This window comes from Syzygium oleosum, unplaced genomic scaffold, assembly GCF_021117445.2.
Source record: "Syzygium oleosum isolate NSW1041296 unplaced genomic scaffold, Sole_v2.1 Sole_v2.39, whole genome shotgun sequence".
In the NCBI taxonomy this organism is placed as follows: domain Eukaryota; kingdom Viridiplantae; phylum Streptophyta; class Magnoliopsida; order Myrtales; family Myrtaceae; genus Syzygium; species Syzygium oleosum.
The window spans coordinates 2,837,153-2,858,045 of NW_026607523.1; the positions used below are offsets into that span (position 1 = coordinate 2,837,153).

At 38.0% G+C, this 20,893-nt stretch overlaps 1 pseudogene; it reads right to left on the reverse strand.

The window, feature by feature from the left end:
• Positions 1 to 1,437: 1,437 nt before the first annotated feature.
• LOC115662564 (protein ARABIDILLO 1-like) lies at positions 1,438 to 13,292 on the reverse strand (annotated as a pseudogene).
• Positions 13,293 to 20,893: the final 7,601 nt, after the last annotated feature.

The window sequence follows — 20,893 nt, forward strand, 5'->3', positions numbered from 1 at the left end:
ATAGTGTGATACATTTACCCTAAATATTTCTCCGTAACACAAAAATCCTAAACTTATACCTCGTATAACACATTTATCCTCCGTCAAGGTTTTGTCAATAAACACCGTTAAAAACCCGCCTACATAAACATCGGAAAGCAAATGGTGTTAACACGGCGCCCATGTGACTTAAATAAAAATAAAAAAGGCGTTTTGTTTGAAAAATTAGCTGACTAAACCTTAACAGAGGGTAAATGTGTACCATAGGTACAAGTTTTGGGTTAAGTTCAAGGTAAATGTGTCACAGTAGATATAATTTGAGGTTTTTTATATAACAAAAAAAAAGATTTAGATAAATATGTTACAGTTGGCATAATTTGGATTTTTCGTGACCTTTTCTTAACTTAAAATGCTGAAAGTTCAATTATGCTGAACACGTATCGCATACTCATCATCAAATGGCTAGGCAAACAAGCCAAAGCAATACTAAAATTATACTATTTTTCTCATACAATCACCGTCTTTGGTCCCACATTCCATAGCCTGCAACCGCCTTGTCAACATGTTGCTTCAACAAGTTGCAATCACCTTCTCTCTGAACAAAGAAAGGATTGACATTGAGTTTAGTTTAATTGAGAAATTCGGGATTGAGGTTTAGTTTAATCGGAAATTTAGGGATATCAAACATTTTCGAGCAAAGAGACCCTCGTCCGTGGTGCGAAATACAACATGTGAATGCACCTGATTGTCATCCGGTAAAGATTTGTTTATGTTGGTGAAATAAGGGGTCAATTGAGTTGAATGCACCAACTTTTTAATGGTTCTTTGTGACAAACCCCACTCTTTGAGGTACTATGAGAAAAATGCACCACTTGAGGTTTATGAAATTTTCTCAAAATTCAATTATGCCCCTTCATCAATTTCACTTGGTGGTAATGCCTAATTGTGGCATACGTTTCTTGTTTTCAGTGATTTAATAGTCTCCCTCGGTTCTTGCCACGGAAGACTTTGGGTTGTATCAATTCCAGTGAGAAAGAAAAGCATGTCAAGGACCCTGCCTGGCCTCATCTTTCACACCTGAACATGCACGGCAAAACCAAACCTTCTCTCATTCTGATTTGAGACAGCAACCATAAACCAATGCGAAGAGCTTCCCAAGAACGAGGAGTTCAATAAGAATGTAATATCCGGCCAGGTATATTAATTGGTCTTGGTCATGTTAACCAGGTGGTTCATGAATGCTTACATGTCCAAGAGTGCATCTACTGTCGATGCTAAAAGGAGCTGATAGATACTTCTTCAAGTCTACAGTGCATAAAAAATTTGTGCATGAAAAAATTCAAGCGTCACTAAATCCGCCGGAAACTATTGTTCTTCAACTTTTTTCCCAGCCAATCAAATGCTCAACAATCAAAGTGTACATGCAAGCATCCACCATTAGTATCGAGAGTCTGAGACTGCCAACAACTGTCTTTGAATAATACTTCACTAAGGAAAATGTTGCACTGTGCAATACTAAACTCCCGCATTTTTCACAACAACCATGGCACAGCTACTTCCATGTCTAAAAAGAAACAGTCTATGACTATCTAGGATCTGTATCAATGCATACAGGTGGGGGAAAATAACAACACCGACACACCACCAGTTTTCTTTTAAGAACGTCAAGGAAAAGAAATAAAAAATTAAAGAAGAAAACCACATATAACGGTCCTGCCCTTTGGATGAAAAGCGCAGCTAATCTCTCTGACGGATCTGCTCTTCTAACAAATGGAAGTCCAGAAGCCGAAGTCCATGGAGCATCATTCTGTAGCTATGGACAAATTGTTCGGCTTGCCAAATACATCAAATCCCCTTTGAAGATTCTGCCTGGTGGTGCTCCAGATTACGAAGTACAATTCTCGCAAATATTTTGGCCTCCAGTGGTGCAGTTGCAGCGGCAGCTGTTGCACGCAAAACTCTAGCAGCTCCGGCATTTTGCATAAGTTTCGCATGGTGCAAAGCATGGCGGCCACCGGGAATGGTAAACTGCAATATGGAAATGCCACAAACAATTATGTTACGCTTGAATACGAAGGAAAATGGAGGGAACGAAAATTTGGATGCAAAATGGAGAAAAATTTAAAAGTTTTCGTTAGAAGGAGAAATTTTGAAATTGTGTATTTTCTCTAGCAATTTTCGTCACCCCTTCTCCCAAACCTAGCATTAGGGAATTTTGTCTTCCTCGAGATTTGAATGGGGATATGTTTCTTTTGAACCAGGGGAATCAGTGAGCGGTAGCTCTATCTGAGTTTCTCAGAAAATGATGGTTTTAAAATGCATTTTTTACCCTTTCCCTTACAATCTATCTACATTATTAATTAGGTCTCAATGAAAAAAAGATATGCAATTTTCTTTTCGATTCTGACTTGGATTCTGACAGAGACTATTGTCTTTGCAACAGTAAAGGAATCTAAATGGATAGAATAATTTAATTCTAATCCATATTTGTTATCGAGAAAGAAAACTCTCTTTGAATTTACATTCATGCAATTAAAATTTGGTGTGCAGCTCTAAGATAAAGTAGTTCTAGATTTAACTTCAAGGATATACCCTGGAGTTTGTATTTAGTTTTATCTGTATATATCTTATGTAATCATCCAACAAAACTTATGTAGGAGGCTAGTTACCTGGAGAAGGGCAAATGCTGCGCATGCCTTGAGTACAGAAGGATTCTTTAACATGGAGATAAATCTTCCCATTTCAGCTCCACTGAGAAATAATTAGAGGGAGAAGAAAACAAATAACGATAGTGCGAAAAGAGCAGCTGAGAAAAAAAAAAAAACAAAGCAAGTGGCCACTTCTCTTCTGCTGAAACAGCTAACCAACAAAAGTATCTTGCTGTGCCTAGTGCTCACATGGACAATATTGAACCAGCAATATAACTTCTTCTCTAATAATCATTCCACATCTCTTTGAAAGAAAGTTGCATGCAGTGATTCCCATGCATTACACAATTTATATATCAAAGTACCTACCTCTGATTTCTTATTAGCAGAGATAAATGTAGTAAACGTGTCTAAATAAGCAAATTAATCAAATGAAGATAAAAGAGGAATGGATAGCAAATTCAAAGATAAAACTTCAGGCAAGAACATCTACATATTTGTGGCGGTGGAATTGAATTGGATATGAGGGAAGATGGTGGGACCTGCATCTCAGATGTCCTGCTTCTTGAATACGAGCTCCTTCTGTCACTTCTGCTAATGCTGCAGGAGCAGACGATGCAGCTGCAGTAGTGAAAGCTTGCCGATCGGAAAACATAAGGATAAAAGCTTCAATGTGCTTCAAAGCCATCCTTCTTGATCCATCTAAGCTCACAATCTTAGAGGTGCTTTCTGATGAAGTCCCAACCAATGCATATTCATCCATCCTGCAACATAGATCAAGAAGTTTCAGCATATCAGTTTCGTCGTGTTAAGATAATAAAAACTCTTCCAATATGAGGATCTACACAAAAAAAAAAAAAAAAAATCTTTTTTTGTTGAGAGCTAGTGCACCAACTAAATGAAAAGTCACACAGCTCTGGGCCGGACAAGTACTTCCATTACAGCATAATCAAGAAGTATTTTGTAGTATATTTTCAAATCTACATCACAGCTTCTTCAGATTCTTGAAATCTGTCCTGGTATTCCACAACAAACTTCCTGGTTAATTAAAGTTGTCTCTGTAGTGAATATTAATAGAAATAACGTGACAGATCAACTTCATTCGGGAAGATATATCATGTGCACTACAAAGTTATCAAGTAGAGGTACAGGACCAGAATACTATGCTACCAGGTTAGAAAAAAGTACCTGCCATCAAACATATATGCCAAGGCTAATGCAGCCATGAAACGTGCCATTTTGGAGACTGATGAGGAACAAAGATGAACAAGAGCAGGAACTCCTCCTTCCTCCACTATACGGAGAGCGTTACCAGGGTTGAAAGCAAGATTCCATAAAGCACCAGCGGCAGTTTCATGGACATCCTGAACATACATTGTAAATCATGTTATGTGAAAAGCCATGTTTCTACAGCTAACAAAGGCTAAATTGAATAGCAGGCACACATTAGAGTGGTCAAAGACTTACTTCAGCATCAGAGCGAGCCAGAGCAATCAAAGGAGCAACACCACCTTCTCGCCCAATAGCAACACTACCAAAAAAAAATATGTGGATTAGCATCACACAAAACAAAAGCAAGTGTTACAAGTGAAAAACAATAATACGGAGGAACTATCTTGACACACTCCAATAAACTATTAAGGGAAGACACATCATGCAAAAGAGAAAATTATTAATTACATACTATGGAAGTTAAATTTGTCATTATTGTAATGCTATGTATAACATCGGAGCATTAACAACATCTAGCTCAAGCAATACCATATTTCGTATGTTATGACATAAGCTAATTCACAGAACAACAGAAACCATGTATATGAGTATCAAATTAATACATATGATTCTTAAAGAGATGCTAACTTATTTGAATTGCTCAAAATCCTAGAGAATTAATGAATTAATTTGAAATAATGTTACTTGGGTAATATAACAATTATTGAGACAGGTTTGAATATTCGAAAGGTCCTAAAGCCTAAAACCGTCCAAACTCTATAGGGTCTCTGCGATATTGTCACATGTACCTGGAACTTGACATTCGAAGAGTTCCTAGTCGGTTTGATCAATAAATAAAACCAACAATTTGACCTGTTATCATCCCCACTTGATAGATACATTTCGCTAAAGCATGCTTGCATGCAAAGTACAGGAATGTCAATTTTTTGCTAGATGCAAGACAAAGCACACCAAAATCCACATTCAAAGCAATTCCAAGGAAAAAAAAAAAAGCAATTCCAGAATGCATCGAACCATATGCTCTCTAATTCCTTAAGATGCATGAAGGCATGGATAGGAACTTAACGTGCATTTTCACATGCACATGCACAATTGTATATCCAATTTAGAAATATGAGACTACCTATTGGCTTCTGAAACTGATAATCCCCAAAGAGCACCAGCTGCTCGCTCTTGTAGACCTGGGGAGGCATTCGAACATGTCTGTGCGAGAGCAACCTAAGAACCAATGTAAAATGAATGATCAACTCATTTTTCTGGAGCCAAAATTTTGACCATTAAAGATTACAATCAAGATTTATTACGCTAAAAACAGAAGGTATTGTCACAATTCTACGCATAGTGCTACGAAGGCAATTGTTTCAATGGTACAGAGAATAGAATATAATGACAATTATCCTCCTAGAGTGTTGATCACGGAGCATTTATGACAAAGTTCCCATTTTCTACTGTTTGCCAGACAATGTCCATAATGATGTGGCAAGAAAACGTGCCAACATTATGTCAGGAAACAATTTTACAGACAGTTGCACTCTTTGCAGTGCATTATTTGCCACTTTCTTTTGCATATATTATGTTCGAAACAGATTATCAGTCAAGATGACAAGTAAACAGCTAAAAAAGTTCAAATGCCCAGGGCGGTCAAGGTCAATAGAAAGCATGTGAACTGGACAAGTTGCACCTTTCGGAAATCAATTCCACGTCCCTGTATAGAAAAGATGTAATGGTAGGACTACACCAGTTTGTTTATTCACACTGTGACCATACTTTCATGACATGAGAATAAGTTCTTTCTCATTAACCTTCAAAAAAAGCAGGTGCTCCACAGTTTTGCCATCTCATGCAATCCTATCTAGTGCACAATAGTAGGAGATTGTAACAGAAGTGCTTGATGAGAATCCACTGCAATTAAGTTGAAATAAACACCATACCAAGGCCTCCACGCCACCTGCTGATGCAATGGCTTCGCGATTTCTGTCATCGAATGACAGATTCCACAGTGCGCCAGCAGCTTCTTGCCTATTTGATGAGTGCACAAAATATTACAGATCAACCTCGTCGACCATATGCAGAGAATACAAACCCCATCAAATATTTAAAGAGCAATACTCATTTAAGCATTCACAATTTAACATGATTATCGCAAATAATAAAATCAGATCACCCCTCAAATTCGCAGAGGGCTCTATTAAGTTGCAGAAGACTAAAAATATCATGCAAACATATGCATCGATATTTCCTTAAAATAAACTTAATTCGTGCAGGTGCCCCATATCAAAACTTATACATCTGATTCTTCTGATGAAAATACAACGTCAACACAAACTCCACCTACAACTAGGATTACAAACAGCAGAATCCGAAAATTTACCATCAAGATGAAGCTGAGTTGGAAATTTCCTTCTTGCATCCTAGACAGAATATTGATGTGACAGTGCAGTCTGTTGCCTGATATAGACTTAAGAGGGTCGTGCTGACAGCTGTTTTAGGTTGTCTTTAAGAATGAAAAGTACCAACAAAGATTCTAAACTAAGAAGAGCTATCTGTTTCAGGTAACTCGATTACTTCATCAAAATAGAGAAAATTTGTGAAGAAAATGGTCCTGGACCAAACATGAGGAGGACTATAGGAATGCTGAGTTCTTGGACTGGAGTGACCAAGGCTATATTAGAAGCAAATCCATAGAAAAGAAGTTGAATGTGCCTCTGGTACGCACAGGCTGATTGCAGATTTCATGGGGCCTGACCTATAGTAAGACTACCACTAATATGTTTCTGAAACCCCTATTAGAAAATATTTAATGTGTGAATGTAGTTAAGAGAAAAAGAGCAAACATCCTTAGGGTGGCATTTGCAGAGAATCAAGATAGAAGTCATTGCGTTTCCACATGTTTAAAGAGTCCTACTGGTATTAGGTTTACTTCTTAAATTAAGAGTCCAATTGATAAAGGTTTTTATGCCTATTTACTAGTCTTGGAAGGGTTGGGTTGTTATAAGATTTAGAGTATTTTTCATTATTGAATTAAGGTGTTTCTTTCAAGGAAGATGTTCTTTCTTTTTCCTGGCTTTGGCATTAAAAAGACAATTGTCTAGATTGTGTGTTTCCTCTTGAATTGTTCCTGTTTAGCGAACCCGTTTATCGATGAGAGATGGCAAGAGCCTCACTAGTTGCCCGCCATTTTCAATCCCGAACTACATGACTCTGACCATCTCTGCCAGCAAAAGCGAGAGCTAGCAGCAATTCTAAAGAAAGGCATCTGGGCACTTCCTAGCAGCAAATCGAGCAAGCGTTCTCATATCTTTTGATTATCTTCTTGGTGTTGAATGCCTTGTCAGGGTTCCCGGAATCAAAATCCCAAGAGGAATGAACTCCTTGAAATGCCTCTTATTCCTCTCTCCCCAAATGAGTCATAAAAAGAAGGAGAAGAATCATCTTAGAAATCTGCTCCTTTCTAGCACACGGACTGATAGTCCCTCTCCATCCACAAAGTTCATGTCATCATCCTTGAGGTCACTCATTGTACTCCTAAAATTGCAAAAACCATTGTCCAAATCTTTCTCATCTAGCTACAACGCAAAAGTAAGTCATTCACACTCAACTCCACTCTTGCACAAAAAACATCTAATAAAGTACGAATAAGTCCCCAATCTGCTTCCCAAGCAAAAAAGAGAACCTTCAAGGGAACATTGACCTTCCAACTAGATTTTCATGGAAAGAGTGTGCTCTGCTGGGATTGCATCTAAGAAAATATGAGACCAAAACAGTAGGATATGACAGAAAAAGTTCCAGAGGTACGGCAATTCCACCTTAACCTATCACGCTCTCTCACATCCAACACTGCTCGATACAACAACTCAATAAAATTTAAGAAAGCTTTGAGGTCCTAATCTTGAGCCCTACGCAAAAGTTAATCTCCCACACCCTTTCTTCATTGTCGATCTTTTAACAATTAGTAAAAGGGAGGAGAACCCGATCAGTTATGGGAATTTACAGCTTGAAAGAGTGGCTAGAGATGTTCTATGGGAGTCAAAAAGCTTCTCTTCACATTAAAAGAATAAAAGACAGAATAAATCAAAAGAAATTCAAGAAAGTTAGATGGACCAAGAATGAGAGTTAAAGATTCTCCATTGTAGAAGGTGCTGTTAAGGAAAGATGGCAAGGTACATCGTAAGTGCCTACAACCCATTCCCATCTCAAATACATATGCAAGTGATAAATGAGTTACGAGAATGTAGTAGTTATTACCTTTATAGATAAATCAGGACTGCTAGAATTGGAAATAAAAAAGCGGTCAGACTTTTTTTTTTTGGGTCCAGATGCGGTCAGACTTGATATAAGGGTGATTATGGATAAGATAGGCATCACATGCTGATCAGAATTTTCAGATGCAAGAGAATGCCAAAAAATGGTCAATTAAGAGGCATTAAGCTGATGAATGATGAAATTGTGGAGGAGGAGGAATTGAGCACGTTTTCAGAAAGAAATTTGGTTTGATGCTGGTGAGACCAACTATGGATTCTATCTTATTCATAAATAAAAGAAATCATGGACTGAAGGAGTTATAGATGAAAGAAATTATCGTGTGGTATTCACGAAACTGAAGGAAGAATGTAAAGGAAAGACATGCACAAGCAAGTATCCAAACAATAAAAGACCTATGATGAAGCCGTGATTTCACTAAGGACATTTGGTGTGATAAGAAATTACGATAGAAGCAAACTTACTTGCATTTTTCCTTTTTTGCTTGGCTTGTCAGGATAAGCCAGCTTAAAGGTTCAACTTTGAAGCCTTAACCTCATGTACCAGCAACAAGTATAATGACAAGATCACTAGACACATTCAAGATTTTGTTGCCCAGCACACAGATCTCACAATGAGATGAGCTTTAATGAGTGAGACAAAGTAAGTGGAACTTTGGGGAACTAAAAGCTTTCATTGAAGTAGTTAAAAAACTGGGGAAAATCATTGTGTATTTGGAATTTTTCAATCAAAGTACACAAAAAACACAGCATTTAGTATAAGATGTATATTCAGTGAGAGGAATATTATAAATTAATGACCTCGAGAACAGGTTAAAAACAGAAGTATCAAAAAGCAAGCTGCTCAAGTATCTTGGGTCGCGGTCCAAAAAAAAAAAGTATCTTGGGTCTAATTTACAAAGAGAACGAGGAATTAATGGAAAAGTCAAGTACAAGATATTATTGAGGCCATCTGCATCTTCTTTGTGACCGAAGAATGCCGCTTAAGCTCCAAAAGAAAATATTGTAGGACTGCAATAAGACTACTTTTATGGGAGAGAATTTTTTCTGCAACAACATGTGCACAATATGATTTTGAGGAGATAAATGCTCAATCTATGTGCAAGAACTGAAGAAGAGAGAGTTAAAATATGACTTTATTTGAGAAAAATTGGCATGGCTCTTACAATGGATAAGATGAAAGACCAATTTAAGGTGATTTGAAACTTGAAAGTTTGAAACATTGATATCAAGAAGCTTTCTGAGAAGTAAATAACCCTCACCTAGTATCACCCCTCTCTCTCTCTCTCTCTCTCTCTCTCTCCCAAACAGAAAAATTCCTATTTCTCTATTTTCCACTTAACTTCCAAGCCTACTCCTCCACTTTTTTCCACATTTACTCATTTACTCTCACGTACATACAACTCCCATGCATGAATCTCATACAAAAACCATTGGTTTGCAGTCCATCATAATCCCTCATCATAAAAGCAAACTGTATCATGTACTTTTCCTTTTGTTTATTTGAGAGTATTCATGCTAATTACTTTCGTCATGCACCTGCTTCAGGTGTTCTCAGAACTTATGAATATCATAAAATTTCTGTCTAAGGAATGGCCACAACAAGTATAGGGGCTTCCATGTAGAAAAAAGCTCCCTAAGTGATGACACATAAACTAAGTTATTCAGTTTATAGAAAAACAGATTCATAAATTACCTGACACCTTCATGGGGAGATCTTGTCAGTTGAACTAGTGCTTCGAGAGCACCCACCTCTTGCCCTACTGCTGCATTATTACCATTGCTATCTCCATGAGCAGCTAAATTAGCCAAGGCCCGGGCAGCCTGTAAAGTTTGACGCCATTCAATTGAAAAATGTGTCAGTACTACCACCCTTAATCAAGAGGAAGAAGTCAGCATTACGTTTCTAGCATCATAAGAGATCAGCTAGACGTTATCAGAAGATCAAGATATATGGTGAATGCTAAAGGCAAATAGCAATGAGAGTACTATCAACCACGCATATCATAAACAAGAAGAATATTATTTATCAGCTCATTTCCTTCAGAAAACTACCCCATGATTGACGAAATTACCCATTATATGGGATTAATTCTGGCACTTCACTCTTCATCCTTAAAAATTGAAGAGTGCGTTTGTTTGGGAAAAACATTTTCCTCGTTTCAGATGCCGGATACTGTATTACAAAACTATGACACTCGAAACATTGTAAGCAAGCATCCTTATGAGTAAAATACTCCACAATGTGAAAACTGTTATTCTGAAAACTATTTCTTTATTATGATTTCCTTGAATGGAACATCTTTCACCCGGGAAAAGATTTTTTACTTGAAAGTAAAACAAATGCACCAGATTAAATGACACAAGGCTACTTAGTAATGGATGATATGGCAATTTAAGATAAAGCTGCCGGATATTTTGGTGCTTATTGGTATGTTATTTCACACAACTCTCGCAATAACTTTATCTGAATAGAATGAAGCACAAGACCTGCTCCTGAACACCCTCGAACTTGCAGTTGCGAGCGAGCATAACTAAAGCATGCACTCCACCAGCCAGTGCGACTGCCATGCTACACTTGTCGTCAGCTGCCAAATTTGCCAGAGCACCAGCTGCACGTTCCTGAAGACAAGTGAAGGTCGAATCCACTAGTAAATTATCATAAATCATCGATTTAGAAACAAATGATTAAAGAGAGAAATTGCTTGCCGCTTAAATCAATGTAAAACGGGAAAATTTGTACCAAAACACCATCACCACCAGAGGACCACTTGAATATAAGATCAACTAGAGCTTTTACTCCACCAGCCTCAGCGATAGCACCCTAACAAGAAACCATTCTCAATATCAAAACAAAACTCATTTCCTGCAAAAATGATAAGCAAGCAACAATGACAATACCTTATGCTCTTCTCCAACGGAAAGATTCCATAAACCTCCAGCTGCCTCTTCAGCAACCAGCCTGTTCATTGACCTCGCCAAACTAGCAAGAATATCAATTCCACCTTCTTCTGCAACAGCTTTTGCAACATTGACATTCACAGACAAGTTTGCTATAGCCTGAAACATACCAAGAGGTCAACACATCAGACATTAAGTTCTCCATTTCTAGTATGTAAGGTGGAGGTAAACATGCCGGTTCTATGTATTCCAAATTAATATAATGATAAAAAAGAGAGAACTACAAAAGAAACCAGGTTTTCTGCCAAAAGGAAGGCAAAAATTTAATCAGATAGCTCCAAGTACCAGAAAAAATTTACCTTCGCAGCCTCTGATTGTAGCCCTTCCCGCCAAGATTTAGCAAGGTCTAGGAGGAGGCGTATGCCTCCATCTCGCATTACTGCTTCAGCCCTTCCTCGGTCAATGCTAGCATGTTCGTCATCAATGACAACAAAAAGTTGCAAGTCCAGTTGCTGCTCTCTCTTGCACATCTTCTTGAGAGCTCTGCATTAAGATGAGCAATAATGGAGCGCCTTGCTTCAACCAGAAATCATCTAAACCCTGTGGATTGTTCTCCGCACTTCGTAGAAGCGAATGTGATAGAATCCACTCAAACCAAGACATCATTTCATCCATGCTCTTATGAGTTTTCTTTGAGTTTCTCCAGTCCAAAAATACGGTCTTCCCTTTGCTTGTGATATCGGCAAATAAAGAAGCTATTCCTTCAAAGATATCCGTAAAATGAGCGAGTAACGATTTTCCTTTAATCTTGGGCACTGTAAAATTGGCATCTCCCTCTAGTACGGGACAATTCAAGGCACACAGAACTTTCAAGCTTTGGGATGAGATCAACAATCTTGAAACAGCCGCCGGACCAACATCGTTCGAGAAACATCCAACCCAACTAAGTTAGGTAGCTTATGCCAAACATGTGAAACCACACCCCACTTCACATTTGATGTCCCGGCAACTGAGAGGAACCTAAGGGATGCCACATTTCCTAGTGCCAACTCATCAACCTTTAGACAATCCAAGAACCCAACATCAGTCAAATGTGGACAATGCTTGCCTAGAGCACTAATGGCATCACCTTGAACATCCCTAATTCCTGAAAGCCGAAGCTTAGTCAAGTTAGGGCAGCAGAAAGCTATCTGTTTGACAGCATCACTAGTGATCCTCTCACAGAAGTCAGGGCCAAGTTGAAGGCACTCGAGCAACTCATGCCTCGCAGCAATTACAGATAGAGTTGCATCAGTTATTTTCCTGCAGTAATCACCACTTAGTTCTCGCAGGTTCCTAGCTTGGAGAAAAATTATCGCATCAGCCGACTCAGCTCCCCGAAAGCGGAGCTTCTGCAGATTCCTGCATCTAGAAGCAAGCGAACTCGCCATCGCTGAATCGCATTTATGCGCTCGAAGGTCCAACGAGTTCCACAGACAAGGAGAAGCACTCAGGCATCTCCACGTCTTACACGTCGATGCCAAGCTCGCCCTATCACGGTAATTCAGACAGGAAAACAGCTGAATCACCGTGTCATCAGGCAAGCAAGTCCAATTGACATCCCCATTTTGCTCCGAGGTCGAAACTTCCTCCTCGAATTCAGTATAGCTATGCGCAACCACCTTCTCCTTTCCCTTCTTGGACACCCTCCGCCGCAGCCTACGACTCATATCTTCGACCAAACAGAGCAAAGACCCAAGCTTCCACTAACCCTCAACACCAAATCGATAATCCATCATTGAAACAAACACCAACAAAGCTAATACTTGGACTCACGACACACACAGCGCCTAAGCAAACTTGCCCCTCGAAACCCAATTCGCCTAAGACCCAGACGCCAGCTATCCGGGCAGCATTACCAATAACCCAAAACCCTTTTGGCACAAGAAAACCCTCAACAACCCAGCATGGATTGAAGTATGATTGTCGCCGCAGATAGAAAGAGAGAGAAGAGAGAACAATGATGCACACCGCGCAAGAATCAAGAATCAAACAAAAGAGCGCCCGCTCACAAACCAGATGAACCCAGAATCGGCTCCAGGTGCGCCGCGAGGAGGCCTTGAATTCACATAAGAGAGCAGCGTGAGAATTCAGGTTTTCCCATTTGCATGAGTTGGAGAAGGAAGCCAAGGCCAAGGCCAAGCAAGCCCTCAATGCCTTTCGTATTTATATGTACTTCTCTCTCTCTCTCGATGCCTCACCGCCCTCTCTGCGTTTGATCTGTAGCTCGCGTTCAACGCAAATTACATGGATTAAAAAAAGGGTCACTCCCGATACTAGATTGCCCAAGAGGCAAAAAACAGGAGGGGAAATTTACAGCGTGAAATTGCAAAAATTTAGATATTTGTGTTTTGAACAAGAATGATGTAAAAAGCTTCTTTAGTTTTGGCATCACATCTTGTAATTGCTTATCTTCTCTTATGATCTAGTATTATGTATTGCTCTAAAGAATATTGAATTCCATCAACTGCGTGCAAATCGCTTTAACCTAAGGCTATTTTGCACACTAGACAAAGATTTGGATTTAATCGATGCATGGTGTTCAAAGGATTTTTTGCGGACCTTCGGATAGTCGAGTCTTCGTACCCGTGCTCGAATTGTTAAAAATGAATAATCGCGATTCGTAATCAATGTACATGCCATGATTAGCTTCTTGAGTGATCGTACTTGGATTTCGTTGCCGTGTTTGCCACAAAGAAATTTGACAAATGATCTCTTGATGGAGTTTGTTGTTTACTTCAGTACCGCGAAGTGCTTAATTTGGGATAACTTGTAAAGTAGAACCTCAGGTAGCGAGACTCCGTAACTATGTCCCTGAATTGTCAAAAAGATGCGTGCAATTCGCATCAATAGACATGCCAAAGTTAGCTTTTTGATTGATCGTACATGATTTTTGTTGCCGTGAAGGCCAGGATTATTGTCGAAGGGAAATTTGATAAATGATCTCTTGATTGAGTTCGCCGTCCTCTTCAAAATTGTATGACGTTTAATTATAGTCAACTTGTAACAGTAGGACAGACACCCAAAAAAAAAAGTTGTAACGGTAAGAAAATACTTCAACACTTCGAGCTTATATTGAAAACGATTTGTATTTCCGTATAAGATTTCACACATTTTCTCCGCTTTTTTCAACCGCGCAATTAGAGTTTCTATAAATACTCTTGTGTTTTACTAAATCTTGTAAATAAGCTACTAAGTAACTCTTTATGACTTCTACGGTCATTTTGAAAACGATTTAGATAACTAGGTGCTTTCTAACTATGATGGAACTTTGCCCCTTCACTTCAGATCAAGACCTTGATCGTGTGCCCATTAATTTGCTCATAGAAAGCCTCATTAATTAAAGTGAAATTAAGAAAGAACTCCATTAGCTAGATTTAGTGATTAAGAACATATTTTGTTCATGGATTACGGGTATGGTAATAAATTAATATCATGTTTAGGCACTTACCCAGATTTGATTAAATGTATTACTTGACTCAAAAGATCAGTTTGGTTATTAGATGTGCTTTGTAGATAATAAATGATAGCAAGTGATGGTATTAGGTAGCATCCCAAAAAATATTTCCCAAATTTCTAATTTAGTCAATATATTCTTACATTGATGGAAGATTTGAATAATCCAGGGGTTCGTGACAACTAAATTGATAAATAAATTCTAGTGGGATGAAAGATCATTAAGGTTTTCTATAATTTGCACGGGTGGCTCTGATTCCATGTAAGAATGATTCCATGACACTCTTTGGAGCTTAATTGACCATAATGCGCATGAAAAAGATGTATATCACTTAAAACCCTCTTTCTCTCTCTCGATTATTATAAGCACATTCTAGACGTTCACCTTCTCAGACTTCCGTCGAGCAGCCAAGCTAAGAGGAATACTCTAGTCAAATTTGGACTTTATTGTTCCTGAAAAATTTCTAGGAACAAGGATCATCATACATTTTTCTATTTTGCCACCTAAAGAAAGAAATTAAGCTCTTTTATTCGTAAGATTTAAACAAATTCAATATATGTCTTTAGTTTGAGTCTGCAAAGAAACCCGATCCAAATAATTTTTTTAAATTTTAGTAAGTTTACTAGTTTGAGTACGTTACACGAAAGGAGTTTCATATTTCGGATCGTAACATATACATAACATACGAGAGGTAAGTGTTAGTCTTTGCTCATTGGTGTGCAGAGGAGCTTTTAGCAGTAACAATTAATTATGTGGCATATTTATGAATTATATATATCTTAAAGAATTTACAAGTGTTTTGAAACCAATAAATCTTGTGGTAAAATTTGTGAATTACTTCGTAAGATTAAGATTATTCGAAAGGAATTATGAAAGTTAAATATTGTGTGAGTTATTTGGTGTAATTGGAGATTAGAAAATATTGAGAGTGCTTGAATGACTCAAGTGTAGTTGTAATTTTTGTTATATTACTTGATTTATATGGAGCCTTGTGTTGTTCTCTCCATTAAGTAAGTCCCACTGACCAAATTGCATAAATCTAGTCTTCAATTTATTTTCTTATTCTACTGATTTTATTGTTTAATCATTTATTTTTTGCAATAATTGGCATCAAAGCGTGACTCGATTGACTTAAAGCGAATCGATGGTGACACAAGACGGAAGAGTGAGAATCAACAAATTTTGATTTCTTAAAGATGCAAATTGACGATTATTGTTCTAGAGTAATCTGCATTAACCCTTGTGTGGGGAGAAGCTAATGTCGATGAAACAATTTGATGAGGATTTGCTGGATAGATAGACGTTGGGTGTTACACAACTAACTTTGACTCATAATGTCTTGTTTAACGTCGTGAAAGAGAAAACCACATATGACTAATGAATGCCTCGTCAAACATGTATGAGAAACCTTCTACAATCAGCAAGCTAATTGTGCAATCAAGAAGGTCCAATTGATACGACGTCTATTTCGATAAAAGAAGGCAAACATGCGTCGGTTACTAGCATATCAATGAATTTAATGAGGCCGTTAATCAATTGAATTCAGTTGAGATTGACTTTGATAATGAGGTACATACTTTGATTCTATTATTCTTATTGCCTATTAGTTTGAATTCTATTTTTACTGCCGTTAGTATTTTCTTTGGATCAAAAAACTTATGTTTGATGAGGTTCGCGATTCGATCATGAGTGAAGACATTCATAAGAGAGAGAATGTTGTGAACCTCTACCTACTGGTTTAATAGGTGAAGGTAGAAGAAGAACTTTTGCACATGTTAGTAGGAGTAGTGCGAACCTGAACAGACGTAGTCAGACTAAAATTAATAGTATTTTCTATTGGAATTGTGGTAAGAAGAGTCATTTTGAGAAGGAATTGTCTTAAGTCTGAAAAACAATAAGGATGAGAGAATCGCAGTTGAGTCTACTGAAAATATTGCAACTATCTTGGATGGTAATGATTATGTATTGTTTGTCATTGAGGATTCGTTATTTGACGAATGAGTTATGAACTATAGTTACTCGTTTTAACTCTACACCAAACAATAATTGGTTTGCTACTTATAAGTACATGGATAATGGTTAATTGGAACTGGGGAACAACGTTGAGTAAGTTGTTATGGGTGTTGACGATATTTGAATGAGAATGCAAGATGGTATCGTGAGAGCATTGACTAGAGCGAAATATATATATGAATTGAAGAAGAACCCGATTTCCTTAATTGCTTTAGATTCGGCCAGATGACGGTATACTTCGGAAGAAGTTTTGAAAGTCAATCAAGGTACTCTAGTGATAATTAGAAAATCGAGTACAATGGCATGTATGAGCTTCATAGGGAGATAGTGACGGATTTCACCGTAGATATGTTGAATGCGTCAGTTGAGAATTCAAATTTTGGCATGCATTTGGCTCACATTGGCGTAAGAAGCCTCAAGGTCTTGAATGAAAGGAATTCCTTGTGTGGTTACGTAGGTTAAGAAACTCAATGTATGCATATATTGTAAGTTAGGTAAACAGCAAAAAATGGAGTTCAATACAATTGTCAGAGAAGTCGCGGAGATCGCAGAATTGATCCACCTAGATGTTAACAAGCTCTTGCGATTTTCTTCGAGAAAGAGCACCAGGTTAATGCTAATAGTTGTAGATGACTACTCGAAGAACACATTGGTGTTTGTATTGAGGCATAATTTTGATATCGTTATCGGGATCAAACAATTGAAAGTTGTGATCAAGATGAAGACTGGCAAGACGATCAAACATGTGTGAACAAACAATAGAATAAGGTTCTACTCGAAGCTATTAAACGAATTCTTAGTGAAGGAAGGCAGTGAGATACTATACTAGTTCTAGTGAATCCACAATATGTTGTAGAGTTTATGAGAAGGACAATACTAAAGATGGCCCAAAAAACACTCTCTAGTGTGGATATGGCTAGGAGATTCTTGGCGGATGTGGTTAGTATAGAGAGTTACCTAGTGAATAGATTGTTGTGGCTATCTATTCAACCTAGAAGAGAGGTGAATAGATTCACTCATAAAAACTTAACAAATTTTGCAGAATAAGATAAGTCAAGTTTAATATATGCACGATGTATTTGATAGATGTAGAAATAAACTGACAATATCAAGTGTCAAATGCTTCTATCATGTATAAAACAAATTAAGTAAAGAGTAGAAGACGAAGCATGTAGAGCTTATAGTGGTTTGACTTGTCATTAAGCCTATATTCACTCATCTAGACTAACAGCCACCAACAAGTTGAATCCGCTAGTAATCGCTTTGAGTAGTTACAGCGTTAGTAGGTACTCCTTCTTCCTAAAGTTGATAGATCATACTATCAAAACTTAAGCACTATTACAACACTTGTAAACTCCTCAAATTAGATTACAATCAATGACAAGTGCTCTCTAAACTAGCCATTAGATAATTTTCAAGAGGATCAATTTAGCCATTAAAGATAATCAACATAATCACCGAAGATTTAGTCAAGCATACAATCAAATGTTCCGAGTAATTGTGTAATTTTCACGAATAGAGTTGACCATACTATAAAATAATCAATTTCTCCAAACGAGTGACAATTGTTTGATTCTCCTTCAAATATTCTTTTTGGAGTTCTAGACTTGCAGCTAGCTGTCAACTTCCTTAGAATAATAGTCAAAGAAATATCTAGGTCGTCTTATTCAGATTGCGCAGACATGTGAAAAGCACATTCTTCACAGGTGACATGGAGAGCTAATTTTATTAGCAATCCGTGAGTTTATCAAAGCTTCCCACTAGTTGTTAACTTACGTACTACTTTCCATTTGATCTTCTAACTACATTAGTTATCAAGGCTTCACTAAACTCTTCATCTTGTTATGGTACTTCTAAGTCTTCATGACCTTCCATTCTCTCTTACTTGTTTATCCTTCATCAAGGTCCGGCTAGTCTCTTGGAGTCTTCTCACTTTGTACTTCGAATTTCATCAATGGAGATAGAGCACCATTTATATTGACATTACCAAAAGAAAATAACATTTGCCTTTATCAAATAATAATGAGAAATAGATGATTTTGTCAACTTCAAAATATCATTGGAGGCTTTCTTAATATGGATCCCAATTGACTATTCTTGGATGTCAGAATCTCAAAGAAGTGTGATCAGGTGACGTTGTCGATTATTTTGTGCTTAGGATATTTAGTTGCCTGTGTTATGTTCGAGTATATGTTGGAAAGCTTCATGGGAGGGCAATAAATTCATGTTCTTTGGCTTTGCACAAGGTGAGCGTAACTATTAATTGCGGTACTCTGAATTAAATTCAAAAATTGTTAGTAAAGAAGTTACATTTGATGAGTTTCCAATACTTCTATATAGGAGTGGTTGTGGCATTGTTCTTGAGGGTGTTCATTTCAAGGTAGAGTTGCATGATGAAACTTCCGAGGTAGTGGATGCCGGTGTGGTAATCAACATAGACATCGGTAATCGACATAGATAGTGCAAGTAGCAGTGGTAGTGTTTATACGTTAACTATTGATAGTTTGATGTATGCTATGGTGTGTGCCAGACTAGACATAGCTCATGCAATGGAAGTTATGAGCAAATACATGGCTAATCCAAGAATAAAGTATTGGAAGCTGTAAAGTGGCCGTTAAGATACTTGAGAGGCACTTTAAGTATATCACTATGTTTTATGAAAACGGTGTAACTTTACAAGGATTTGCTTGATGCAGATCTTGGGTGGGGACTTGGAAAATAGGAAGAGCACTTTGAGTTATGTTTTTACCTTGGGTGGCACTATAATCGATTTGGATGTCTAGACTTCGGGCGTGTGTGTCTCTCTCATTCATTGAAGTAGAGTGTGTTGTTGTATTTGAAGCTAGCAAGGAGATGATTTGGTTTAAAAATTTTGTGAAGAAGATAGGAAAAGAGTAGGATATCAATATTCTTTTCGATAGTCGAGTGTTATATGTCTTACAAAGAATCCGGTATTTTATTCAAGGATAAAGCACATTGAATTAGGGTATGATCATATTTGTCATTCGGCCAGAGATGGATGATGGACTGACTCATTAAAGAAGATTCTTGGTGCGGAAAATTCAAGTAAAATATGTTAACAAAGGTTGTCACCACCGAGAAATTGAGGTTGTCCATTGCCTCCCGGTTGGCCTCCATGGTTAGTAATAGAGGAGGCCGTCAGATAGGACAATTTGGGTTACAAAGATGAGTGAAGACTATGAAAGACTATTGTTGTTTTAAAGATCGACCTCAAGTGGGAGATTGATGAAGTTGTGAAATCCGATAGAAAAAACTAATATTTAAGCACAGAACTTTTATTGCTAATGGCATACATGTAATTTTCATGTTAAAGCAGAGAATAGAGCTTTTAGTGCTGCTAATGACATACATATAATTTCCGTCATAGGCTTTATCTATAGAGAATGATGCAAGGTCCGTAGCATGATTGGACTCACGTAGACCATTTGGAGGGTGGCGGCTATAGAGCCGGGGAGTCTCAGTGGTGCACCGGTGATTTTCGAAGCTCGGACTTAAGGGCATTCAACAAATGGGGATTAGAAATCACCATGTTGAAATTTGGGAAGAGGATAACAAAAACTATTCCAGCATTGAGAGTGATCTCAACGGTACTTATTGTGACGTTCTGAATTTGACCCACTTTCGTGATGGGGACGAAATGGATACGTATTTTCATTTCGTTTAAGTAGTAAGTCTCACCCGAACTCGATCACTCTCGGGATATTATCCGATGGGGAATGGCTAACTAGGAAAACGGTACGTGGACCCAAGAACTCGACGGTGAATCGACCTTCGATTCCGAGGAACGATGAGGGAATATTTTGAGCCAATGTGGGCCGATCCAAGGAAGGGTCGCAAGACTGATTTGCCAACGACGTAAGATCTGGATGGGGGTGATTCCGCATGACCGATTCAAGCGCGTGACGAACGATCCCAAACTTATTCCGAACGATCGCGACCTCCGGAACTAGTGATGGACCCTCACGTGTTCTTGGTAATCAAGGTCACCATGACTCGAGTAACCCTAGGTCGATACGTATAACCCCTAAAAAGCTGCCTGTTAGTAAGAGACGCTAAAATCGCATTTGAGCGAAATTGATCGTTGAGTTGAATCCGAACTTGGGTGTTGAATTTCGCGAACGTACACGACTAATTTTCAAGGATGATGTCGTATTAGTGTGGCCAATCATATTTGGGATCGGTTTGGTCGAAAAATTGAATTTTGAACTGGGAGTGAAAAATTACCATTTTGCCCTTGAATCCTATGCCTTAATTCCGAAAATTTGGAGGTTAATATGGACTTATTCAGCCCCAAGAGTGACCGAAATTCACGGACACTTAGGCCCCCATCACTCTTGCTCATT